This window comes from Chelonia mydas, chromosome 10, assembly GCF_015237465.2.
Source record: "Chelonia mydas isolate rCheMyd1 chromosome 10, rCheMyd1.pri.v2, whole genome shotgun sequence".
NCBI lineage: Eukaryota > Metazoa > Chordata > Testudines > Cheloniidae > Chelonia > Chelonia mydas.
The window spans coordinates 21,677,053-21,704,886 of NC_051250.2; the positions used below are offsets into that span (position 1 = coordinate 21,677,053).

Below are 27,834 nucleotides of genomic sequence, written 5' to 3' on the forward strand. Positions count from 1 at the left end.
ACTTTGAAATCTCCCCATTGCAGTGCTGGAAACTTAATTTGAGGAGTCTCTGCTGTTGCAGCCAGGTATAATCAGTAAGTTATGAATTCACTAATATTCATTTTAATTTTTTAAAGATTGTGAGGCTTGAGAAACTGATGCATTTATTAAAATACTTATACAAAAGAGTTTAAAAAAACCCTCAAATAGCTATATCCTCTGATCTTTTAAAGTCTCAATGACAGTAACTGTTAAGAGGAAACTAAAGTGAATGAGAAATACATGATAGTTGCCATATAGAAGGCAGAATTCCTCTACAATATGTTAAGCCATTGGAAGCCTTTTATTCTTGCTGCAGAAAGAGAGAGGCAGACAATACATTTGACCGTCAGAGTGACCCTTGTTTAGTCTAGCATGTAAGCAACGTTTTAAGTATAAATGTCCATAATCATTAAAGATAACAGGGACACTTATACAGCAAAAATGGCAAAACTGAACTCCTGAACTGAAATTGAAATCCGTTACTGGTTACAGTGAAACCTGAATTATTGCAAGAGGATAAAATAAGCAGCTCAAGATGCAAATACACCATCACTTCTAAGAACTAGTGAAACTACAGCAGTTATTAACTATACATTATTTTACAGTTCTTGCTAATGTACTTTTTTTCATGTCAGTCTTCCCACAAACGGAGGCAGACAGTGTCAGGTTCCCTCCCACTCTGAACTCTGGGGTACAGATGTGGGTGACCCGCATGAATAAACCCTAAGTTTATATTCCCACCAGCTTAGGTTAAAACTTCCCCAATGCCCAAATCTCCTTTCCTTGTCCTTGGACGGTATTTACTGCCACCATCATGATTTAAACAAACATTCAAGGAGGGGCCACTTGGAGCCCTATCCCCTCACAAACTATTCCCCCCCAAGCCCTCACCCCCTTTCCTGCGGAGGCTTGAAAATAATACACCAACCAATAGGTCTACAAGGTGAGCACAGACCAGACCCTTGGGTTTTTAGGACACTAAAAACCAATCATGTGCATAAAGAAGAACTTTATTATATTAAAAAAAAAAAGTAAAGAAGCACCTCTGTAAAATCAGGATGGAAGGTATTAAAAGATTTGAAACACAGAGGATTCCCCCTCTAGGCCAGCTTCAAAGTTACAAAACAGGAATAAACCTCCCTCTTAGCATAGGGAAAATTCACAAGCTAAAACAAAAGATACTGTAACAACATTTCTTGCATTACTTACAATTCAGTAATTTTAGATGTATCATTCAGGATCTTTTTAGATGTTTTTGCCTGTCCTGGTCCCTCTCTCTGTCCAGAGGGCACACAACAAAAGAGCACAAACAAAATCCCCACCCCCGATTTGAAAGTATCTTCTTTCCCCATTGGTCCTTCTGGTCAGGTGCCAACTAGGTTAATGGAACTGATTAACCCCTTACAGGTAAGTGATTCTTGTACCCTCTGACCAGGAGGGATTTGATGTTACTGCATACATAAAGGTTGTTACCCTTCCCTTTATATTTATGACAGACAGTCGGCACGTTAATCTATATTTTATTTCAACTGTAAAAAATTAATCACAAAAGAATAGACGAGTATTGCCAATAATAGAGATGATTATAGGATGAAGTATGTAAATACAATAGTTGTTACAACACTCTTCGCAATCTATGGGCTGCATCCTTCAGGACTGAAGCCCATTTCTCTCACTCTCTCTGTTTCTGTGGCGAAGTACTTCTCAGAAAAGGGCAACAAAATTATTAGGGGTATGGAACAGCTTCCATATGAGAAAAGATTAATAAGACTGGGATTTTTTTCAGTTTGGAAAAAGAGATGACAAATGGGGTATATGATAGAAGTCTATAAAATGATGACTGGTGTGGAGAAAGTAAATAAGGAAGTGTTATATACGCCTTCTCATAACACAAGAACTAGGGGCCACCAAATGAAATTAATAGGCAGCAGGTTTAAAACAAAAGGAAGTATTTCTTCACACAACACACAGTCAACCTGTGGAACTCTTTTCTAGAGGATGTTGTGAAGGCCAAGACTATAACAGGGTTCAAAAAAGAACTAGATAAATTCATAGAGGATAGGTCCATCAATGGCTATTAGCCAGGATGGGCAGGGATGGTGTCCCTAGCCTCTGTTAGCCAGAAGCTGGGAACTGGCGACCAAGGATGGATCACTTGATGATTACCTGTTCTGTTCATTCCCTCTGAACCTCCTGGCATTGGCCACTGTTGGAAGACAGGATACTGGGCTAGATGGACCTTTGGTCTGACCCAGTATGGCCATTCTTATGTTCTATAACAGATGATTGTAGGAACGGAAGATTGAAGAACAAAATCAGTCATCTGCTTCCACTATATGGTACCTACCATGTCTCAGTCCCCTCAAGCAGCTGTACTGGAGATTCACACACCTCTTATTCTGTAGGCATCCAATCAGCAGTTAAAATGAAGCATTTTCTCTCTCCCATTCTGTAGACATTTTTCCTCAGTAATTCATAGTTAGTCTAAATTCCAACTGATATCTTCTTATACATAAAAGGGACAAAAGGAGAACATTGCTTCATCCCACTAGCTACGGGACAAATTCTTTGCATATTGACTTCAAGGGAGCCCCACACATGTACCCAAGATCAGAATTTGATCTTTAAGGCTTTGTCTTCACTATTGAGACCAGGGTTTACCATGACTAGCTGACACAATGCTGTACACCACTTGTCCTTGGACTATACTGACTTTCAAGTTATAGTTAGCATCTTGGTTAATGTGACTTTTCAAGCTCAAGTTCTAACATGATAAATTTTGCTGCAAAGACCAGGCCTAAGTATTGATTGTGCCTCTCCACAGTGAGTCCAGCTTGCTAAAATATCAGTAGTGTTCCAGATGCTCTGCCTTCTCACACCCTGATTATTATGCTATTTAGTATGAAGCATCAAAAATACAGGACACCTGTAGTATTTGAAGTAATTATGGGTAGAGGATAGAATATAAATTGAAGAAGCATTGTGATAAATGAAGCGGGTGGTAGCTCCCTTTTATGGATACCCAGCCAGCCAGTTAGCTATTAAGTCTCTCTTGTGGCTGCTTGCTTTACTGTAAAGGGTTAAAAAGTCCTCCAGGTAAAGAAAAGGGAGTGGGCACCTGACCAAAAGCGCAATGGAAGGCTAGAACTTTTTTTAATGGGGAAAAAAGCTTTCCTTTTGTCTCTCTGTTGTTCTCTCTGGGCTGAAGAGACAGGGGCAGCTGGAATGCCGTGTAAAGTTTGGACCAGGTCTGAAAATTCATCGTCCATACCTAGACGAATTCATTGGGACAGGGAATGTTTAGATAGACACGATTAGGTTTATTTCTTTTATTTTTTGTAAGGCTTGTGGACTCCTCTGTGCTAACCCCAGATGCTTTTGTTTGCTTGTAATCTTGAAGCTGAACCCCCAAGAAAGCTATTTTGGGTGCCTTAATCTTTGGAATTGCTCTTTTAAAATCTAGCAAAGCCTAAGTTCCAGATGTATTTTCTTTCTTTTTGTTTTTAATAAAATTTACCTTTTTTAAGAACCTGATTGGTTTTGTGTCTTAAAAGGTCTGTGCACATGTTTTTCAATTAGCTGGTGGCAACAGCTGGGTTTCCCTTTTGTTTCTTTCTTTCTTGGCTTCCCAGAGGGAGGGGTGGAAAAGCCAAGGGGCCTTAGGGAAAACTTCCCAAGTGAGTTTTTCCAGGATTTGCAAGAGGTAGTTTTTCACTTGGGTGCTGGCAGCTTTTACCAAGCAAGGTCAGAGAAAAGCTGTAATCTTGGGGGTTTTAATACAAGCCTGGAGTGGCAAGTATTAATTTTTTTAGATCCTTGTGGGCCCCCACCTTCTGCACTTGAAGTGCCAGAGTGGGGAATTAGCCTTGACAAGCATATTGATAGCATTCTTAATCAGCATCCATCTCCTTGAGCCTGCCACCTCACACAGTCAAATTGTAAGACTGAAGGACATTTTAATCATGGCAATTCTTCCGTAGATTCTCATACTAATTACTGCTGTTAGTCTCTGTTTCACATATCAGTAAATGCCTTTCATTTTTTTATACAAAGGATTTTCCCTTTTGTATAGCAGAGATATGTTTATTCCAAAGCAGTTGTAGACCAAAGAGGCACTCAGCTGAGACTAACAACTTGTAGATAAAACAGAGGCTTTATAGAAAATGTTTTTAATCCTAGGAGTAATGAGAATTTAAAGAAGAAAATGTTTTTGCACATGAGAATGTTTTTCCTCTGGCATTATTAGTGCATGCTGTCAATCTTTTTTAGAATCATCTGATGTTAGTTGACAACACACTGAAGTTTTCTCAGCTCTGTATGTGACAAAAAAATAGAGTCTGGCACAATGTCTTCCTTTGGGTGTAACGAGCTAAAGCAATGTAATTCTCTAATTTACACTTGTACTTTGGATGTTTAGATGTGTTGAAACTACACTATAAAGCCAAAATTCACCACCCTGAAGAGCGACTCCAGCCCACTTAGACACAACTTACAACCTGCACTGAGTTGAGTAGTGCAGAGTGCTTTGAGCATTTTGTGCTGAGGTGAATTTTTCCACAGTGGCACCTGGCACATGTCATTTACACTATTAATGCAAATCACTGCTTCCTCCGCTAATTGTGCAAATGAGTGTTTATGATTAGGTATACACACTTAATACAAGACTAAAAACTTGATTGACATCATTTACAAGTATTTAAGTCTAGGTTTACACAGACAGCATTTACAAATAATATATTAGACATCAGTCACTAATTTATAATGATACTGTACCCCACCCCATTCCAGCACTCTAGATTAAGCCAGCAGGAGTGAGTGAAACACAACTCTTTAGTGTAATGATTCTTACCACATGTCATATTCTGAGGATAATTTGTTAGTGAAATAAGGGATTTCAACTTTGGATTTTAATAATATGTTAGGGCCTGGGGTTTCTAAAACTTTATTGCATCACAACTCCCTTCTGACAACAAAAATTACTACACAACCCCCAGGAGCTGGAACCAAAGCCTAAACCCACCCAAGCCCTGCCCCCCACATAGGGGGGTCCAAGCTGAAGGCCAAGGGCTTCAGCACCAGGCAGGGGGCCTGTGACATGAACCCCGCTGCCCTGGGCTGAAGCCCTTGGGGTTTGGCTTCTGCCCTGGGTCCCAGCATGTCTAAGCCAGCCCTGGCGTCCCTATTAAAATGGGGTCATGACCCACTTTGGGGTTCCTGACCCACAATTTGAGAACTGCTGGTAGGTAAACCAAATTAAGAAGCATAAGCAACCTTAGCCTCACTGGAGTTGTGAAATAATGCACATGAAGTAAAGTTGTCCTGATCCATCTCTTTTGTTTTGATACACAGGTTCTGAAAGGAAGGAGTGTGGAGGAGTAAGGGCATGGGTAGTGATTGTCATTGATGGAAATAGCAGCATGCCATCTTTTTAAAAGGATTATCGATAAGCACGGCACAGAAGTGACTGCCCCCAGGGGTAAGCAAGCAGTACCCAGGAAGATGGGCAGCAAATTGGTGAAGCCTGGCTCTAATCTCTCAGACACCAGACAGCACTGCTGAGTCAACATGGGCATTGGGGCCAGTAATGTGTTACTGGCCTGGACCAGTTGCATGGTGCCACACCCCTAAAACAAGGACTGTGGGTAGGAGTGAGGACAGCGAAGGAATTGTGTTTAGAGGGGTACCTATTGCCCTTTTTCCCAGGGCAGACTGGGACGTGAACAATCTAGCTCCTAATTTGCAGTGAGAGATGATGTAATCAATCTTCTAATTTTCTCCATCTGTTGCTAAGCAGCTCTCTTTAGTCACAGGGCTTGACTTACAAAAAGAATAGCAGCCTCCCAGATTCTGCTATTTTTACATTTTAAACAGTTGTTATGCCAGGCTTGTGTGGCACTTATATTTTAAAATCCTCAATAGCACAAGAAGATAAGCACCAGGATATCTGCATCTTCCATGACAAAAAAGTCTCAGATACCATGAGCACCAGTGAGGCAGGACAGCCTGAGTGTGGGCTTGAAATTACAAGACACTGAGGGGCCCCCACAACTCCTGTTAACAAAAATAAGCTCTCCGCAGTTTGCAGGGTGATAGTTTATATGAGAAATTTTACTTGCATCTTGCAAGAAAAAAGAAAACCACACATCTGATATAGACCATTGGACACTGATGTGAGTTTTTCCTGAATAAAACCTCAAAATTTTGCCCAGGGTGATGGTGAATTAATTTTGATTCATTCTTTCCATTTATAATAAAGATGTTCTAACTGTTGGGCACCCATCCTGTGCTTTGGCACTCTGACAAAAAGTAAAAGTAACAGTCTCAAATCATTGTCCCATGTAGCAAATTAGACTGCTCATTCCATCAAAAGTAAATAGCTAGCGGCCAATGTTCCAACCAAATAAAAAATCCCCATTGAAAACCACCCCCTCCTCAAATGCCTAGAAAAGAGTATGAATCTGAAGCATGAACAACAAGTTAAAAATCTTGGTTCTTGAAGGACCAAGTGGGACTGGATTTAGAAGCTGAGTGTCCTACTAACATTTCCTCCTTGTTTACAGCAAATGTTGCTTCTGTTTTGAGAGGAAGGTGGTCTCAGAATATCTGTGCCCCCAAACATTTAGTGCTTCAAAGATTAAAAACAACACCGAGTCCATTCCAGAAACTCGGGAAGCAGTGCAACTCCCAGGCTACTGCTGTAATGCGTTCCGAATCTGACACACCACTCAGAAAACATACTGCTGCATTCGACACCGGATTCAGTACCCAAGTACTCTCCGGATGTAGACCCATTATACCAGTCATTTGGGATAGAGGTTAAATGATTGAGTAACTATTTCAGAGCATGAGCTGTTCATATTGAGCTTCATTCTAGCTTAATGTTCACAACGTTTCCTTTAAATGAACAATCTCTAATTAAAGTAGAAACTTTTACACATGGGGCTCATGGAGCTGAGGGATTAAGGGAAAGTGCTTATCTTCCGTGAATTGTTGCACAATCTAGGGAGTATTCTTATGCTTTGAGGAAAGATCTCTCCCAGATGGTGGGTAGACGTAATATAGTGGGTATAGTAAAAGTTCAGGACCCAAGAGATATGGATCTTTTTCACTGCTCTACTACTGATAGCCTCTATATGCCTCAGTTTCTTCATCTGTACAATGGAGATAGTAATAATTCCTTGGACTGCCAACTGTCATGCATCTGGCAGCTCTGTTCCACATTACCACATCTTATCTGGATCCTCACACATCCAGCTGTGTGGTGTGGAGGCAGAAGGCATTTGAATGCACTTCTGCTTTTCTGCCTTATGAGGACACTGTGGGATGTGCTGAGCAGGCCTGTAGGGTGGTCACTGGGTTTTTCCCTGGTGCTCCCAGCAGGGAAGAAGCAGACTACAGCAGCCGTAGGGGCTGGGTGTGGCAGCAGGTAAGGGCACTCAAAACTAGCCCCAGGGTCTCTCAGCCAAACCCTAATTACTACCTACCTCCTCTTAGCTCTCTAAACAGAACCCTTCCCCAAAGATCCTAGAAACCTTCCCAGACATCACCGACACACTCACCCACCTATCCCAGTTACCCCCAGACAACACCTAGCTACTTCCTGGACAATCTGACCCTTCGGCCTGCTAGACAGTATCCAGACACCTTAGCATAAACCAACTCCAGCAATCTCAGTACCTTTCAGACACCCCCAATTCAAGAATCCCCACTGTCCAGCATCCATCTGCCCAGCGTCTCTCAACAGCTTCCCAACCCAAGCCATAGCTGCTAAGTTTTTGTGCAGCTATGTACCAACCCCACCACTACTTAGGGCAAGGTGTATTGACCATAACCTGAAATGTATGGTTATATGTAAATTAGCATACTAAATAGTTCGCATAAAATCTGACACATGGAACTACACAAAACCTAGCACAGTGGACATCATAAAAAGAGGGCCCCTGTGGGGGATCCAAGTATGATGGAGCAGCTTAGAGCAGAATTTAGGGATGGAAGGATTTTTGAGACGTGAAAGTGGCTGGGCCGAGACATATTTTAGAGAAGAGAGAACAACGGGTTTGGGCCAAGAAGGAGAAAATAAGACTAGTTTGGAGAAAGAGAGAGGAGAGTCTGGAGGAGGGTAATGGAATAAGAGACTGAGATTTTGGGGAAGAGTTTGGAGATAGAGAGGAGGCTCAAAGGAGAATGAGGAGACAGAGGAGTAGGAAATACTACTAAGAGGTCTAAGAAACATCCTGAAGGGGAAAGAGGAGAGACTGGGGGAGGTCGTGGGAGGGTGGAAATGCAACCTGACTTATGAATAGAAGTGGGTACAATTTTTCATCTGAAACTTTTAATAGTGAAAAGCAGTGAATTGTTTGTGTTGGGGGGAAAAAATAAAAATAAAAAATTGAATCATTTTGTTTTGACATTTTGAAATGAAATGTTTCATTTTTTTCCTATTTCAATCATGTTTTGGCATTTCCTTTAATTTTATTTAAAAATGATCAAACACCATTAAACACTCAAAATGTTAAAACATTTTATTCAACTAAAAACAATTTTGGGGGGCTTTTCAATTTGCTGAAAAATTTGAAAACAATTTGGAGGGGGAGGGGCAGAGAGGGGAAGGGGAACTGTTAGTGACCCAAAGCAGTTATTGAACAGCTCCGCTTCTGAAGACCGCTACAGTAGGGGACTAGAATTGGTCAAAGATGGCATCATAGGGAAGAGTGGCTGGAGGAGGCCAAATAAGTGCTGGATTTTAGGGGTGTTTTTAAATAGGAGTGAGGAGGGTGATGAGAGAGGAACTTGTGTTGCAACTTGTGTTTGGGTTGCACAGAAGGGAGGCATTCTCCAGGTGCTGTGGGCCTCTCCCTCTCAAAATTTTGACCAAAATTACTTCATTGCTCTATTAATGTTTATAAAGCACCTTGAATGGAAGGCATTATAAAAATGCAAAGTATTACTATTCGGATCTGGGAGGTGATTGATCCGAAAGAATTTAGGAATAAAGGTACAGAACTTGATAGGACAGATTGTAACTAATCCTTTTTGTACTGCCATATTTGACTGCTGTTTTGTTTTCTGTACTTTCAAGGCACAAAATGATGTTGCAAATTAAAAAAGTATTAAAAATTAATGTGTGAATATTGAGAGAAAATTGAGAACTGAGAAAATAACTTTCAAAATTTAAAGTTACCTTTTTACATGTTGTTATAGTACTAACACTAAATTTATATATCTCCCCACCTACATGTACTGCTGGCCATGGAGGAATTGGTACGCAGCCTAATGATACTGAATGATTACTGCCTCTTACAGACATTATTATAGTAAAAGGATGTATGGATCATTTTGTCAGTGTTGCAGATATATGATGTGCAGCTCTCAAGATTTTTGTTTGACTTAGGCAGGGGTATTAAGGCAGTGTTCTAATTGTTCAGAGAAAGGTCTGCATATCCATAATTTCCAGTGTATGATTGCTTATTCAGTTGTAGTCCTAACTTCAAAATTCCTGGTTTTATATGTCTGGGCATTTTTGGTTTGTTGGTTTGTTTGGTTTAGTTAGTTTGTTTGAAACTAAAACATTCTGTTGCTTCCCCCTTATAGCCTTAACTCCAGCTTAACATTTTTTTTTCAATCTAGGGAGCATTGAAAAGTATCAGAGAAGCTCTTATCGTTTAGCATCATTAACATTCAAACATCAAAAAACAAATGGAAGATGCACAATTTAAACTTCATTAATAAAATCTATTTCCTGTGATAGTTTTGGTGAAACTTAAAAACACACTTCTGTTGTAGTTAATTTGATTAACTTTACTGTGATTACCAGTACTATCACTTAATTTTGTAACAACCAACATTTGTTTTATCATGCATTGTAATCTTTGTTTTAAACATAACCGTATGTATGACATATTTTCTTTTCTTTTGGCTGTTGTACTGGAAAACTATTAAGACAACATCTGCTTTGATTTCTTATTGAACTAGGAGCAAAGTACAAGTCACAGACTCCCCATTGTAATATTCTTGAAGTTATTGCTGAAATATTTTGTTGCATCTGTTGACCCCTTTTGTTTTCTTCCCACAGAAACTGATTCCAAACCACAGCACACTGCTTTAAATACTTGTTGCATGTCCTATAGGACAAAACTCCTTTAGTATGTTAGTATGGCACATAAAATTACTCATTATGTCACTGATGATATCCAGTGTGCAGTATGTGATACAGGTCAGCACGACCTAAACTGGCAGTGGAAATTCTGAAATTGTTTACAAGATAATTCTGAACAAACTGTTTTAGGATATGAAGTCCCCTTAGTAAGATCACTCACAGGCTAAATTCATTCTCCAGTGAATTTAGTAGAATTACTCTAGAGATTAATTTGGCCCATTCTTCTTATAACAGCTATTTTTAATTGAGTAGATTGGAAATAAGCATGTATACAGTTTATCTATTAATAATTTAACCAGTGATTTAGTGGAGAAGAAAACATTTATTGTGCTCTGAAAAATACCATCCCCTTTTTCTCACAATTTACTTGCAGATAATCAGATATCTGGACCAAGTTTCCTGTTTTTATAATGCCAAACAACCAAGGGGTTCTAATCCTGATTTGGGGCCTTTTGGTACTACAGGAATATATGACCCTAATGGAAGACATTATGTGTCATTTTCCTTCCTGGGTTCAAACGGGCTTCCTCACTTATGGATAAATTGTGCTACTCCTCTGTATGCCTGGAGGTTCAATACACAAAAATGTTGGTGTTATGTTCTTCACGTGGGCCAAGAGATGATATGCTCTTGCAGTCAGTAGAGCACATTTCTGTCTGTTAGATAGCAGTGAGATTTAAGATGGGACTGACCCAGACTGGGGCATCCTACTAAAGGTCAGCTGATTCAAGAAAAGAAAAAGTTTCTTTGATTTCAATGGGAGTTCAACATATGTAAGGGCTATAGATCAGACCATATACTTGTGACATGATAAGCTGCAGCATAGACTGGGCAAGTGATATTCTAAAACTGTAAGAATTATGGAACAGGGGCAGTGTCATTGTATGTGTTACAATAGACAGCATAACAAGGCATTGCTCATGATTCAGGCCTCCATGCCCTTATTCACTACCTGCTATGTATTTGCAAAGACTTTTAAAAATATTATTTTAGATTCTGTTGTGTGCATTAAAAAAGATTTTTTTTGCAAGATCATGCCACATAGTTCAGACAAACACCACTACTTACATGATCCAGTGCAGGCCAACTTCAAATGGCAGTAGTGTTCCATATTGGTTATAACATGAGCTGAAAATTGCATGCTGAGTACCACATTGTGGGGACCAGTAGTTTATGCAGTTAGAGGGGTTCTAAGTGCCAACTCCTTCTTCTTGGTCTACTGCTGATCAAGGAGGGAAGGAAGCCACATGCAAAAGAGCCAGTACAATCTCTACAATATACCTGAGTGAAGGCAGGATTGCAGAAATCGTCTCAAATTCTGGGTTTTTTTAATCTGGATTGCAGAAATTCAGTTTTATAGCTGGGACTACATTTTCATGAATGGTTGAATTTAGGCACTTTGTTCTTTGTATTCTACAATAGTCGTAAACCCTTTTCAACTTCTTCAAGAGATTGTTATAGCAATATATATTTCCCTATTGTTTGTACACAGGTGTCTCTGTAGTGCAGTAGCATATCCCAGTGGATACTAATTATAGTTGGCAAGGTAACCAGTGAGATAAACACTTGTCATTGAAACAGCATAAACTAGAGTGTGTTTTGAATAAAATACTTTAGTTATTTGCATTTGATAAAATTCATGTCATGTGCTTTTTTGAGAAGGAGAATACAAATACAACTCAGACAAAAGTTTGAAGATATGGCTCAATAAAAGAAAAGTAGCTTGAAAATGAACACTAAAAAGATTTCTTTAATGTTATGCTTTATTATGAAAGTTAATACGGAATGTAGAGTTAATAAATAGAAGACAACCTTCTGCAATGATATTGTAGCAAGTCCCTGGTATGGCTACTAAATACAGACATGTACAAAAAAGAAAATTAGGAATAGTTGTGGATGCTCAATACATGGATATAAGAAGTGTCTTTAAAATAATTAATACTAAATTATCATTGCTGGTTAATCTAGTGGTGCACTGGCTATTCATTTACTGGCAATATAACTACACCCACATATAAGTATATAATTAATCTTTACCAATTAGTCCCTTTCGCATATTTGGAAGATGCTTTAATTAGAAAATAATATAGAAAGATATTATCATATGTGATTTATGCACTTTGAGGAGGTGTGTCCTATTTGTGTTTGCAGGGATCAGTTTTTACTGCTAATGAGAACAGTAACCTAATCATAAAACCTGTCAGCATCCTTGGATACCTTTCAGACCAGCACCCAGTAAAAGACAGCATTCCTTGTACTAATAGGTGGTCTCTTCCTGACCATAGACAGGGGATATATTAAGCGCATTTTTTTTTCAGTTTAAACTGATTTTTACCAAAAAAATCCCTGGATTTCACAAAATTTATCAGTGTTTATTACCACCACAAAAAAACAGGTGAAAATCAGTGCAAAAAACTATTGATTTTTCTGGGTAAATATCAGGGTTTATTTTGGTGGATGGAAAGACCAGGGGGGGGGGAGGGGGAGAGTATTCAGTATATTAATGCTTTGCATTTCGTTCATCAATGTGGTTTGCTTCAGTTTTTTCTGATTTTCACCCTGCTTTTCTATCTTTCAAATATATAAAAATAACTTATTTTACTAGGAAAATACAATACATTGTATGAGATATATATATTAAGATAATACATTAGTCTGTGCGTATATGCAAAGCTGCCTGTTGAAGTCAGGCTATGTATTAGTCTAGAACAGTGGTTCTCAAACATTTTTTTTAGCGGACCACTTGAAAATTGCTGAGGGTCTCGGCAGACCACTTAATGATCTTTTCAAATGTTGTTTGTACCTTTAGCTAACTACTGTATTGTAAAGTGCTTTGGATAAAAGCGCTATATCAAAAAAACTTAATAATTAACATTTCTTTGTTCTACAAATAAAAACACACAACTCATATTTTAATATCAATAGTCTTACCTTTCTAATGCGATGGATGTGCCCTCTCTCCCCCACCACAGCAGCCTCCAAGCTGGGGCTGAGAAGGAGGGGGATCTCTCCCTCTCTCCCCCACCATGGCAGCCCCTGAGCTGGGGTTGGGAAGGGGGAGGTCTCTCTCCCACCACAGAGCTGAGGCTGGGAAGGAGGGCCATCTCTCCCCGGCAGCTGCAGCCCTGGAGCTGGGGAAAGTTGCTTCTTTCTCTGGCTGCCGCAGCCTTGCATGTCCCAAATTTTCCCCACCCCCTCTTTTTGCCCCACTACTCCCTCCCAACTACCCCCTATTCCCCCCACGGCGACCACCTCACCTTACATGTGCATCTTCTCCAGGGTCCAGGCACCTAATTAGTTGAGCCACACTTGGTTGGCTCCACTAATTAGGTCAGTGGCCCTTCATTCTTTCATGTGTGGCCGCCCAGGTGCACAACTTGGAGGGAACTATCCGCGGACTACCTGTATGGAGCTTGCGGACCACTGATGGTCCGTGGACCACAGTTTGAGAACCTCTGGTCTAGAAGATACACACAATAAACAAACAGGCATGCACGCAAGCTCTGAAGTGCATACACATCTGAATGTACTGATGAATCTCACACCCACCATGTACACTTTTCAAGCTGTTGGCAGATAACGGTTTACAGATTTGACCCACTAAAATGGGAAGAAAATGAAAATCTGTATCAGAATATGTTTCAGAAAATAAGGAAGTACTCAAAAGTTTAAAAAATGCTGAAGGGAGAAAAGTATGAAGTTGAGTGTATGTGCTGCAAATGGTGTGGCCCAATTATTAAATATAAATATTTATAAGCTAATAGTTCCAAGTCCACAACAGTAAACTGTTTATTTAAATGAAAAGTTTTATTTGGCGATTAGAGATATATTGTTTTCTTAAACTCAGAGGTGACGTGTTTTGAGTTCTGTTTTAGTTCTGCAGCAAACCACACGGATGAACAAAATTCAAAGCATTAATATACTGAATACTTTCCCCCCGTCTTTCTGTCCACCAAAATAAACCCCGATATTTACCCAGAAAATTAATAGTTTTTTGCACTGATTTTCACCTGTTTTTGTTGTGGCGGTAATAAAAACTGATAAATTTCTGGGAAAAATTAAATAAAATAAAAACTGAAAACAAAGGGCCCCAGATATGATCCATACTCATCCTTCTGGACTTCTCTATAGCCTTTGATACTGTTGATCACCAAATGATGCCCTTGTGCTTCAAAGAGATAGTGCTGCAACTGAGATCAGTGGGAGCTGACCAGTTTAAGCTGGAACTTCTTTTGGTTTAAGTGATGGAGTAATGGCAAGTCATTTTCTATGAGGTCCCTTGATTTTGCAACATGCTTCTTCTCTTAGTCAACCAGAACCTGGATTTATTACCCTACCAGACACACTGTAAACCCACGTCTTTTCTCAGATGTTTGAGGAAGGGACTGTTTGAAAATTTTTGGGATAGTATTTAGGCAGTTTTGAGGTGTGAGGTTGTGTGTGGAGTTTTTATGGGGATCGTTATTGCTGGCAGTAAATTCAAGATGTAGGCAATTTATTTTGCTCCTCTTATTGGCATTTTGATGTGGGTTTGAAATATTGTAAAAGGACCCAGAACTATGTAAATGGGTTGCTAACTTTTGGGCACCAATTTAAAATGAAATAGAGATTTTTTTTTAATCTAGGATTTTGTTTGTGGAATTAACTGAAAATAACTGCTATAAAATGTTAGCATTTGATTATTACTAGGCCTGATCATGAGATATTGTCCTTATGGATTAAGCTCATGCTCTATAATACGGCTGAAATATAGTTGAAAAGTGTCTGTTTCCAGAATGATACTTTCAACAAAATCACATAGGCTTGGGTTTGGTTTTTTTAACTACGCCCTTCCCTCAAATACAGTGTATGGGTGTATGCCAAAACATATATTTGTTAGGGATCATAATAACTCTTTGGATATGAGGATTATGGATTCCAAGAGGAAAGATGACTTGTAAGAGGAAGAATATTTGAAGCATGAAACGTAATCCATATTTTTATGTCTTACTGCTACAAATCCAAACATAATAGGACATGTGACACCAAAGCAGGGGCCTCTCACCCATCAGCTGTCTCCTTCATTATATTGTTTTTACAGGTAATCACTGTTCAATGTTTATGCTACGTTTATTTAATCTTTTATTATCAAGAAGAGATGCATTCATATGACTGACAGTGATATAACGAATACATTCCATTCTGTGCTGTTAAGGCTTAATACCAATGTTAGGACTGCTCCAGTTTCATAACTAGTTCTCGATTTACTTTCATTACTCTTTTTACTTATAGGACTGAAAAAACTTGTCTTTTCATATCGTTGAACCTCATTTTCCTTGTAGTTATTAACAGCAAGCTGCTAATTTGTAAGTGTGAGGCAGAGTCAGGTCCATATTCTTTGGAAACAATATTCTCCTATCAATAGCAATCATTTTACTTCTGTTCATTTCTCTTACTTCTATTGTAAGTAAGGACATATAGAGTTAATTATTATTCTTGGAAGCAAATTGATTTTTTTCCTTGATACAGAGAAATTAAGGTAAAGAAGTATTGTATATATTCATGCCCAAAACAGGAAAGGTGGTGCCCAGGAGATTAGCACTATTGTGTTGGGTTGGACAGTTTCCATGGAATGAGTTGTGGGACTAACTGTTTTTTAATAGTTATTTGCATCTTTAAATGCACTCTCGGTTTCACTTCTTGGTTATGTTGGCTGGTATCACTGTGCTTTTGTTAAAACGATGCACTAGCATTAATTGTGTTAATTAATACTGTTAACCAACTTTTTTCCCTTTTGTTGTTTCTCCGCTTTCAAAAGGGTAGAGCTCTAAGTGTTTTAATCGGATGAGCTGTTATGTATCCACTTTGTCCTACACTACAGAGTTTTGTCAACCCAACTTAAGCCAACGATCAGAAATAGGTATAATTACATCGCTTGTGCATGTTCACGCTACACTCCTTCTGTCGGCAGAACACATCCACACTTGGTGCTCTAGCATCGAGAATGAGAGCAGTGCACTGTGGGTAGCTATCCCACTATGCTACTCACCATCTTCTGCAGCTAGGAGTTGTGGAAAGATGTAGTGGATTGAGGTGCATCAGGGGTGCAAGCTCAACATCCCATGATGCAGTTCTTTTCGTCCCAGCATTCTATGGGCTTCCGACTGAGTTTCGTAGCACTTTTCAGTGGCCCCTGTTTACTGTACACCTGCTATCTCTGTCTGAAAGGATGGGTCCCGCACTGCTCTCTACTGTTGTGGTCACTGTTATGAACACATCGCAGATGGTCATACAGTATATCATGAGCTTCCAGTCTGAACTGGAATCAGAGTTGCCTGACCTGCTAAATGCCATGGAATAAACAACACCAGATTACTTTTGGCATTCACAGAGCAGCTGAACATGGTGGACCATTGCTTTTGGGCTCAGAAACCAAGCATTGAATGGTGGGATCGCATCATTATACAGGTCTGGGATAACAAGCAGTGGATGCAGAACTTTTGGATGTGGAAAGCCACCTTCCTGGAACTGTGGCAGAGCTTGCCCCAGCACTGCGGCTCAAGGACACCAAAATGAGAGCTGCGCTCTCAGTGGAAAATTGTGTGGTGATTGCTGTGTGGAAGCTGGAGACTCCAGACTGCTACCGGTTGGACACAAATCAGTTTGGAGTTGGGAAGCTGACCACTGAGGCAGCGTTAACGCAAGTGTGCAGGCTCATTAATCACATCCTGCTTCAGAGGACTCTGACTCTTGGCAATGCGTGTGAAATAGTAGGTGGGTTTGCAGCAATGGGATTCCCTAACTGCGGAGGGGCGATAGATGGCATGCATATTCCAATTTTCGCTCTGGATCATTTAGTGACAGAGTACATCAATAGTATTGCAGGTGCTTGTGGATCACTGTGGGCATTTCACTGGCATCAACATGGGGTGGTCCAGGAAGGTGCATCATGCATGCATCTTCAGGAACATTGGCCTGTACAGAAAGCTCCAAACAGGGATTTACTTTCCAGACCAGAAGATTCCACTAGGGGATGTTGAAATGCCCATAGTGATCCTGGGAGACCCAGCATACCTGTTACTCCCGTGGCTCATGAAGCCTTACACAGGAAACCTGGACAGCAGCAAGGAACACTTCAACAATAGGCTGAGCAGGTGCAGAATGACCGTGGAATGTGCCTTTGGCAGATTAAAAGCACACTGGTACTGCCTTTATGTCAGGTTAGACCTAAATGAGGAAAACATTCCCATGGTCATAGCAGCCTACTGTGCGCTCCATAATATTTGTGAGGCTAAGGCTAAAAAGTTTCCCCCAGGGTGGAGCATAGAGGCAAATGGCCTGGCAGCTGAATTTGAGCAGCCTGATATTAGGACTATTAGAGGGGCACAACAGGGGGCTTTTTGAATCAGGGAGGCTTTGAGGCAACATTTTGATAATGAGCACCAGTAATGTCAGCCGTGTTAGTCTATATCCGCAAAAGGAAAAGGAGTACTTGTGGCACCTTAGAGACTAACAAATTTATTTATGTCTTTCTGTACATCACTCTTCCATGCTTTGTTAACTTGTCACCTTGCATGAAAATTGTGATGATTCCTGATGGGAATTTGTAGTCAGCAAATGATCAAACTGCCACTGTGTATTACTAGTAGCACCAACCACCAAGCGTAGGAATCAAATAAAGATTGGTTATCTTTCAGAGAGTTTGTTTTTATTAAATACCAATTAACAACACACACAAAAGGCTTAGTGGGAAGGGAGATAACAGTGCAGGGCAGTGTAGGATTTCATGGCTGTGTGTAAGTCCATCTGTCATTTTGGAAGCTGTCCAAGGGGTGAGTGTGGAGTGAATGAGGTACTGAGATGTTATGGGAAGTTGCAAGGAATGTGTGGGAGGAGTTTGGGGAGGGCACGGAAAGGAGTTCTGTATTGGCTGTGAGGGAGTGGGGAGCACACGTGTTATGCCTGGAGCATGATTAGGGACTTTAGCATCTCTATTTGTTCCTCCATCACTTTTATCATCTGCTCATGGCCCTTTTACAATGCGCTCCTCACTCTCCTTTCTGTCCTGCCTTTCTGTTTTTCCTTCTACTCCCTACATTCTCTTTTTTCAGCCTCTGAGGACTGGAGCACCTCTCGGAACATGCCCTCCTTGCTCCACCTTGGTCTCTTCTTTTTCTGGTTGAGGCGCTCCGCTGCTGTGTAGGGGGTTCCCCTGAAGGCCACATCTGCAGAAGCACAAGAAACAATACCCAGAAGCATGATTGTTAGATCATACACAGCATTGAATCATTATAGTAAAATACATCTCTTTTAACATACGAATTACATTCTCACTGTCCCTTGGCAAGCACACATCTCGGCAAACACTCTAAACACAGTGAGTTCAGCCCAGCTAGGGGTTGGGTGTTCAAGGTGGGGCAAAGGGTGTAGGTGGTTTTTTTAAGGGGATCAGTGCAAGTGACTAGGGACAATATTGTAAATTTTGATACCATTTTCCACAGGCAGGGGTCATTGAAGCCGATATCTCACTCCTGAGGGTAAGCAAGGGTGCATCTCCTGCATGCATGCGACTTCAGACCCAATCCCTATGCTGCTCGTCTTTGTGCCACTTTGGCCCCTGCACAAGTGACTGATGAGCAGTGCGAGAAAATTTCTTACACATGGGGGAAGGAACAAAGCAGCTCTGTCAAGGAACCTTTGGCAGAAGATTGGCGAGTACCTCCAGGAAAGTTTCCTAGAGATCTCTCTGAAGGATTCCTGTGAAATCTCGGTGTGCTTAGCTGCACAGCGGAATGTAGCGCACACTCAAACACAGCTAGTCTTGTACATTTCTATCCCTTCACCCACTTCTAGAATATACAGAGCGAAGGACAGCTCTGCCTCATATAGCTGAGTGGCATCAACTGAAAAAGATCACTTACCAGAGCTCGCTTCTCCTGCATCATGCACGCCAGAAACAGACTGCTGAGACTAGCTAGACCCCTCTGGGGAGGAAAAGAGGTCCTGACTCACCATACCACCAGACGACCCTGTAGCGTGCTCCACATCATCATTCAACTTGACCTCCTCATCCACAACTTTGTACTCAGGGTTAGATCCACTGCCTCCAGACCTGCCGAAGTATCCATGAGATACTTGGAGGTGGGGTCACCGACAAGGTTGTGTCCAGCTCCTTATAGAGTGGTAGGTCTTTGGTGCAGCATCAGAGCAACAGTTTGCCTCCCTTGCCTTCTGGTATGCCTGCATCAGCTCCTTTCTCTTTGCATGGCACTGCTGCCTGTCCTGTTCATAGCCCTTATCGAACAAGCCATGAGAAATCTACCCATAGGCATTGAAGTTCCTACAGCTGGAGTGGAGCTGGGATTGCACAGCCTCCTCTCCTCACAGTGCCAGTGGATCCAACAATTCAGGTGTGTTCCAAGAGAGAGAGCATTTGCCAAGTGGAGCTGCCATGGTCAGATGGCAAGATGCAATGTGAGCTGTCCACAGCGAGCAAGCAGGAAATGGAATTTCAAAAATTCCTGGGCCTTTAAAGGGAGGGGCGGATGCCTGTGTACCTGGGTGCAGAGCTGCAGAGTTTGAACTGCTGACCAGAGTGCTCAGAATGGGCATTGTGGGACACCTCCTGGAGGCCATTTACAGCGACATAACCAAGCATGGTATCTACATTGACACTTTGTTAATATAACTTTGCCACCTCATCAGCAAAGCAGGGGAGTTTTGTCAGCAGAAGGAGCATTGTAGTGTGTACACCTCCACTGTTTTGTTGACAAAACCTGACTTTTGTCGACAAAACTGTGTAGTGTAGACAAGGCCTCAGTTAGTTAATGATGCTTAAATACATGGTGTGGTTATTGCCCTCCTCTAAGAGAATAGAGACACTGCTTCTTTGTTAGTCATTGTTTTTTTCTCTCAGGGAATATGGGAATTAAAATGTCATAAGAACATAAGAATGGCCATACTGGATCAGACCAATGGTCCATCTAGACCTCTGTTTTTCAAATTTCAGGTCGCGACCCAGTACTGGGTTGCAGCATGTAAGGCACAGGGTTGCCTTGCTCAGCACCCAGGGACCATAGTGGCTCTGGTCAGCACTGTCGACCGGGACATTAAAAGTCCCGTTGACATGCTGCCCAGCTAAGGCAGGCTAGTGCCTACCTGTTCCAACACCGCGCTGCACCCCGTAAGCATCCAGCAGCGGGTCTGGCTTCTAGGCAGGGGGGCCACGGGGCGCTGCGTGCTGCCCCTGCCCTGAGCACCAGCTCTGCACTCTGATTAGCCAATGGTTCCCAGCCAATGGGAGCTGGGGGGGCAGTGCCTACGGGCGAAAGCCACACAGACCCACTTGTTTGCCTCCGCCTAGGAGCTGGACCTGATGCTGGCTGTTTCCGGGGCGCAGCACGGTCTGTGGTCCCAGGACAGGCGGGAAGTCTGCCTCTGCACCGTGGCTGTCCTGCTGACAGGGAGCCACCAGAGGTAAATTTGTGCCCCAATCCCCTGCCCCAGCCCTGAGCCTCCCCAAAACCAGAATCCCTTCCTGCACCCCAAACCCCTCCTCCCTGGCTCCACCCCAGAGCCTGCACCCCCAGCCCAGAGCCCTGACCCCCTCCCACACTCCAACTCCCTGTCCCAGCCCTGAGCCTCGCCCAACCCAGAGCCCCTCCTGAACCCCAAACCCCTCATCCCTAGCCCCACCCCAGAGCCCTGACCCACTCCCACACCCTTAATCCCTCATTCCCGGCCCCACTCTGCAGCCCTCACCCCCACACCTGAACCCTCTTCCCCAGCACTGAGCCCCTCCCCAGACCCCAAACCCCTCATCCCCGGCTCTGTTGGGTCATGGGCATCAACAATTTTCTTCAACTGGGTCCCCAGGAAAAAAGTTTGAAAACTACTGATCTAGAAAAATATCCTGGCTTCCAACAGTGGCCAATGCCAGATGCTTCAAAGCAAATGAACAGAACAGGGCAATCATCAAGTGCTCTGCCCCCTGTTGTCCAGTCTTAGCATCTGGCAGTCAAAGGCTTAGGAACATCCGGTATGTGGGAGTGCCTCCCTGACCATCCTGGCTAATAGCCATTGATGGACCTATCCTCCGTGAACTTATTTAATTCTTTTTTGAACTCAGTTATGGTTTTGGACTTCACAACATCCCCTGGCAATGAGTTCCACAGGTTGACTTCTGTGTTGTGTGAAGAAGTGCTTCCTTTGTTTGTTTTAAACCTGCTGCCTGTTAATTTCACTGGGTGACATCTAGCTCTTGTGTAATGTGAAGGGGTAAATAACACTTCCCAGTTCACTTTCTCCACACTATTCAAGATTTTATAGACCTCTATCATATACCCCCCTAGTAATATCTTTTCCAAACTGAACAGTCCCAGTCTTTTTAATTTCTTCTCATATGGAAGATATTTAATCTATGTGTCTGCTCATTCTGTTCAACTATAGTTTCAGACAATTTGCCTGGTACTGAAGTGAGGCTTACCAGCCTGAAATTGCCAGGATCACCTCAGGACCCTTTTTTAAAAATTGGCTTCACATTAGCTATCCTCCAGCCATCTGATACAGAAGTTGATTTAAGCAATAGGCTACATACCACGGTTTGTTCTGCAATGTCATAATTGAGTTCCTTAAGAACTCTTGGGTAAATACCATCTAGTCCTGGTCACTTATTACTGTTTAATTTATCAATTTGTTCTGAAACCACCTCTATTGACACCACAATCTGGGAAAGTTCCTCAGATTTGTCACCTAAAAAGAATGGCTCAGGTATGGGAATCTCCCTAACATCCTCGGCAATGAAAACCAATGCAAAGAATTAATTTAGTTTTTGGCTTCCTTGAAAGCTCCTTTAGCAGCTTGATTATCCAGTGGCCTCACTAATGGTTTGGCAGGCTTCTTGCTTCTTTGTTATGCTGATCATATCTCATCTGCTAATATGTAGGTTGTTTATTACCCCTGCCTTTTAATTATAGAATCATAGGGTTAGAAGGGACCGCAGCGGTCATCTAGTTTAATCCCATGCAAAAATGCAGGGGGCTCCAGATTATTCTGTATTTTTCTTTTTCTGTCTGCCAATAGTTTTAATCTTTCAATGCTAGGATTACAGTAGAACCTCAGAGTTATGAACACCTTGGTAATGGAGGTTGTTTGTAACTCTGCAATGTTCGTAACTCTGAACAAAACGTTATGGTTGTTTTTCAAAAGTTTACAATTGAACGTTGACATAAAACAGCTTTGAAACTTTACTAATGCAGTAGAAAAATGCTGCTTTTAACCATCTTAATTTAAATGAAACAAGCACAAAAGCAGTTTCCTTACCTTGTCAAATTTTTTAACTTTCCCTTTATTTTTTTAGTAGTTTACATTTAACACAGTACTGTACTATATTTGCTTTTTTCTTTTGTCTCTGCTGCTGCTTGATTGCATGCTTCCGGTTCCAAATGAGGTGTGTGGTTGACCAGTCAGTTCATAACTCTGATGTTCATAACTGAGGTTCTAATGTAGTTTATATCTTAACTTTATAACTTTATTAATCAATTCCATTTGTTGTTAGCCCCATGTAAACATGACATTTTGCAAAAAGAGACTGCTTTCTGCTTGATCTTTTATGGAATGGAAGAGGCTGTTGCCTTCTCTAGAACAGTTAACAGATGGAACAAATATAGGGGAATAGTATGTACCCCAGTTCTAGAATATGAATATAAATTCTGGTGTTGCCTTCTTGCTGCTTTCCATATGGATAAAGTAAGCAACATCTTTTCAGCATGCTTTTTTCCCTGGCTTTCCCACAAGTGATTTGCATTGTTCCACCCCCAAATTGGCCTATTTAGAGGAAAAATGTTCTTTTCTGCAGGAATGTACGTTTCTCTGCTTCCAGTGTTCTAAAATACTCTGGAGACTATTGTGATGGGAGTTTCCGGGATGTAACCTAGACTGTGCGTCCGCTGAGCCCTCTGTCTCACCAGCCTGGGGTATCCCTCTCATCTGTGATAGTGTCAAGCCACAAACCTCTGGCAGATACTGCACTTACACAGACATCCACAGACAGGGACACACCCAACTGAGTTACATGAATGCTTTCTCAGCCACTCATGAACCAACAATAGAGAGTTTCCAGCCAATTTCCTCCTGTTCCCCCACCTTGCACCCCAGAACTGTACTGTCTCGCTCTGGCCAGAAGCGTGGCCAGTGTAAGTTCATTACCCAGTCTGCCTCACTATGGAGTGGACACAGACTAGCCTTTGTAAACTGAGCTGAGATTTCCCAAGCACTTCAACCAAAACACCCTGTTTTAGGTAAAATATAAAACAGATGTATTAGCTACAGAAAGATAGATTTTAAGCGATTATAAGTAGCAGGCATAGATATCAGAGTTGATTACAGAATCACAGAATATCAGGGTTGGAAGAAGAAACAAAATAAATTTGCAGTTTGAGTTATACAAACTAAACAGGATTTGAATCAAGCAGTGTCTCACCCTGATATATGGCACAAACAGGTCACAAATCCTGAATATACAGGCTGGAGCTCTTTTCTGGCGTGGGACCACCCTCTCCAATTCAAAGTCTTTGTCCTCCAGATGTTTCTTCCTGTTGTTGAGTTGAGGGGAGAGAGAGAGGCCAAGTGATGATGTCACTTCTCCCCTTTATAGTTTCTTCCAGCTTGCTGAAAAGGTCTTTGCTGTGAGATGGGTTAGTCAATCCCCATTGGTCAAACAGTCTCCACTGTCTTTGTGTTCTCTCTGAGAAATCTCCATTGTGTATAGTGGATTCTTTCCTTGACTGCTGTTTGGCTATTACATTGTTGTACATGAAAGGCTGGCTGTGGGTGTTCCCAACTTCACAACATTTTTCAGTAACATATAGAGCAATACTTTATAACCTAACATATAATGATAGCACATACAATCAAACAGGATATTAATGTTCAACAGGTCGTGACTTTTTTAAAAATGATACCTCACAAGGCATATCATAATTATATCATCATGGTGAATATGGGGGTTCCAGGGTGCTGCTTTGAGGTACAAAGTGTCACAACGATACTGTATCTTAAAGGAGAGATTAAATATCATGCCCTAGTACACAAATTACTAGAAATAATATAAACTTGAACCCAGATCTTATTAGATTCTGTAGGCAGGTTACCGACTCTAACTTAGATTGGCCATCCATACTTTATTTTTATGGTCTCCTTTATTTGGTGTCTCATGTCTCATATTAAGTCAATATCAGAGACACTCTTCCATATTTCTGCAATAATGATGTATATAATCATATGCTCCTATTCAGATTTATGATTTTGAACAATGAATATAAAACATTGTCTGCCATTTCTTGAAAATATTTTTTATTTTTCTTTGTAGTTGTCTCTCTTTCCTTGAAGGGGGGGGGGGGATAGCTCAGTGGTTTGAGCATTGGCCTGCTAAACCCAGGGTTGTGAGTTCAATCCTTGAGGGGGCCATTTGGGATCTGGGGCAAAAACTGGGGATTGGTCCTGCTTTGAGCAGGGGGTTGGACTAGATGACCTCCTGAGGTCTCTTCCAACCCTGATATTCTATGAAACATATATGGTCACCTGACTTACCTAAATTGGAAATAACATCTGAATAGATTCTGAATCTGAATTTTGTTCATGTGATCTTTCCCTGGCAAAGTAATTGCAAGTCCAGTCATTAGAACTTATCATGGCAACTTATCTTAATGCATGTAAATCAATAAGGATATTTGGCAGATATCTTAATTTAGGTGCTTTGCCCTCCTTCCTATTCTTAGGGAAACAGACATTATTGGCCTTCTCCCTCCTTTACTCTCCAGTGAGTACAGAAAGTCTATCAAATGCAAGCTAAGATAATATTAATCAAGCAAATACCCTGATTATTCAATGAGTTTGCAGAAAAGTAAATGCCATAACTTAATTTCTTTGTCATTTCTATGTGACCTTTCATCTTCAGTACTGTTAATATTCAAATGCTTGTGGCTGGAAGCTAAGGAATGACAAATAATATTTTTTCCTATTATTTATAGGCTTTGTGTGCATTTTAGAATTCATTAATGAGGATTTTTCTTTCTAATTACTGGAGCTCCTTAGACCAGAGTTTTATTCCAGAAGACTTGATTTTATTCATTTATTGTATCTGAGAGAACAGTACTGAGGATTTATTCATCTTTAGAGAGAGAATATGCATGTCCTCATACTCCAGATACCATTACTTCAAATGCCTGATCTTAGAGCTAGGCATTAGAAAGTGTAAGAGTGAGGTTAGGACATTCATGTTTTCAAGAAGGGCCCAAACAAGGGTTGAACTCTTAATACTCCCCAAGTTCAAGTAGTGGTCATAGCCGTGGCTTGATAGAACCTATCAATTTCTGTACATAGGCTGCCCAAAATTTTGTTAAAGGTTTACACTAAATTATACTTGCTCTTTTTTCTGAATAGTTTGGAGTTCCCTGGATGATTATTGATTACACACTTAAAATAAGCCTAAAATACTGTAAATTGTCTTTTAATTGTGGTAGCCTGTATTCTAGCATCAGAATTATAAAATAATGGTAGGTAATGGGGACAGAGTATCCAGGATACTATGTAAGGCTATCCTTAGTTTCCTTTTAATGTCCCCTTAGAGGGGATGTTTATGGGATATATCCCATTAAATTTGCAGAACCAGAAGATCCTTAGGGAACTCTTTTTGCAACCTGTGGGTCCCTGGGTCTACACATTGCTCTATAGACAGGGCCGGGTCCAGGCACCAGCTTTCCAAGCAGGTGCTTGGGGTGGCATTCAGAATGGGGCAGCAGTCCATGTCCCGCGGTGGCAATTCAGCAGCAGCTCCACCGCTCTTCTGGGCGCGGCAGCTCTGGCGCTGTTGTGGCAGTGGCAATTCAGCAGTGACTGTTTGGGGCGGCAAAATTGGTAGAGCCGCCCCTGTCTATGGATCCACTAACTTGTGGGAACCTGCCTTGGTACACCAATGTTATGGCATCCCATTGTAGCTGTGCTAGAGAAATCACAGAAGGGACATCCTGAAGCTTGGAAATAGCTAAGGCAAGTGGGGAGCATGATTAAAATGATTAAAAGTTTGCTTTCTTTCATGCATATACATATTTTGTGGTACTGTGGCATCAAACAACTCTATAATAAGCTCTGTGGGGCAGGGACCAGTTTGTTTTTTAAGTATTGCTTAGCACAGTTGGCTCCAGGTCTATGCCTGGGGCTTCTAGGTGCTACCATAGTACAAATAAGTACTGCAGGGTGTGATTTAATAGAGCTGCAACTAGGTTTTTAATTTGTGGTTTTGCAGAAAAAATAGTTGGAACTCAAGAGGTAAGATTTTTGTATATCTGTGATGCACATTGTACAAAGCAGAACAGCACTGGTTCTATATTAATTGAACATTTATTTCAGTCAGAATACTCAATTTGCACTATGCTGGAAGCAGAATTGGTCTCCGCACATGCAATGTAAACCATTAAATTTGCATTTTGAAATACTCAAAACTTGCAGCCTGAATATCATCCAAATGTAGGTTTTTTTCCATTACACATACACTGTTGACGTCTTCTAATTCAGCAGCCTCAGCTGTGCATTGCCCTTTTGTAAGAGCGGAGTAGAACGCAGCATTTGTATTTCTTGGGGTTTTGTGAACATTTCTTTTTGACTCTCCTCTCACTCCCATTATGATCTGTGCGCTTGTGCACAGCAGCATTTGGCCCGTGTGTATTTTGTGCATTTTTTAATCTAGTTCTAGTCTGCAGTTGTTTGGTCTAGATGTGTGGCTAATGCTTACAAGTAAGTGTATGCATATAGTATACTCTAGGTTCAGAATCATAAGCCACCTTTCACAGAGGTGCTGGAACAATTTATATAGGGAGGATACTGAGAGCCATTTAACCAAACTATAAACCTTGCTTATGATGGAAAGCACTTCATGTCAGGAGGTGCACCAGCACCCCCAGTTCCAACGTTCCCTTTGAGTTTCAGATTAGTATAAACCCAACAGTTGAGGGAAAACACTGTGGGAATTGCTCTGTTGTGTCTTGGCGCTTTTGTCTTCCTCATCCCAGTCTCACCCAATCCAGTGGAAATCCTCACGAGCCCTGGGGGAAAGGTCTCTGGGTCTGGGCCTGGTTTAAGGTGAGTAATGACCCTGGTGTAGGGAGAGGTGGGTGGCTAGGGACAACTCTGGCCCCTGCATCCACAGTACCAGGGAGATGCCCTGCATGACACACCCACGCTCGCGAAGCGGCGGCGAGTGTAAATGAACGACCGGGTCCCCCCTGCATCCCTAAAGTGACTAAGTAGCCAAGCGTGATGGGCGGCGGAGAGCAGCTGTGAGTATGACATGTAGCTCCCGATCCGCCGCCTCTGCCCTCTGAGGGGAAGAAGGGGCGGGAGAAAGAAAGAGGGAACAGAAGGACCCGGATGGAGAAGCCCTGCCCTTCCCTCTCCTCCGTTCCCCACATGTGCGAGGCGGCCGGAGCCTGGAGCGCGCGCACACATACTCCCCCACCCCTTCTACCCGCAGGCCAACGGTCTGGGCACGCAACCCGCACCCGAGAGAGAGGTCTCGGCCGCACAGCTCGCGAGAGGACATGTCCGCGGCGGCGGCGAGAGAGGGTGAGTGAGGGGCAGACGGGCAGCTGCTGCTGGGTGCTTCCATGTGGGGTCGGCGGGGG

The 27,834-nt window shown here is 41.8% G+C and overlaps 1 protein-coding gene across 11 annotated transcripts in view; it reads left to right on the forward strand.

The window, feature by feature from the left end:
* Positions 1 to 2,185: 2,185 nt before the first annotated feature.
* The window catches only part of MRTFB (myocardin related transcription factor B), a 224,818-nt gene continuing 199,169 nt past the window's right edge, over positions 2,186 to 27,834 (forward strand). For 4 of the 11 annotated variants that reach the window (XR_006284264.1, XM_037911599.2, XM_027820623.3 and 1 more), the window contains exon 1: positions 27,347 to 27,775. The gene's annotated coding sequence lies outside the window, so the exon portion shown is untranslated. Of the gene's footprint in view, positions 3,270 to 27,345; positions 27,776 to 27,834 lie in introns of those variants that run through there. The other 7 variants (XM_037911601.2, XM_043523862.1, XM_037911605.2 and 4 more) reach the window with 4 other exon arrangements.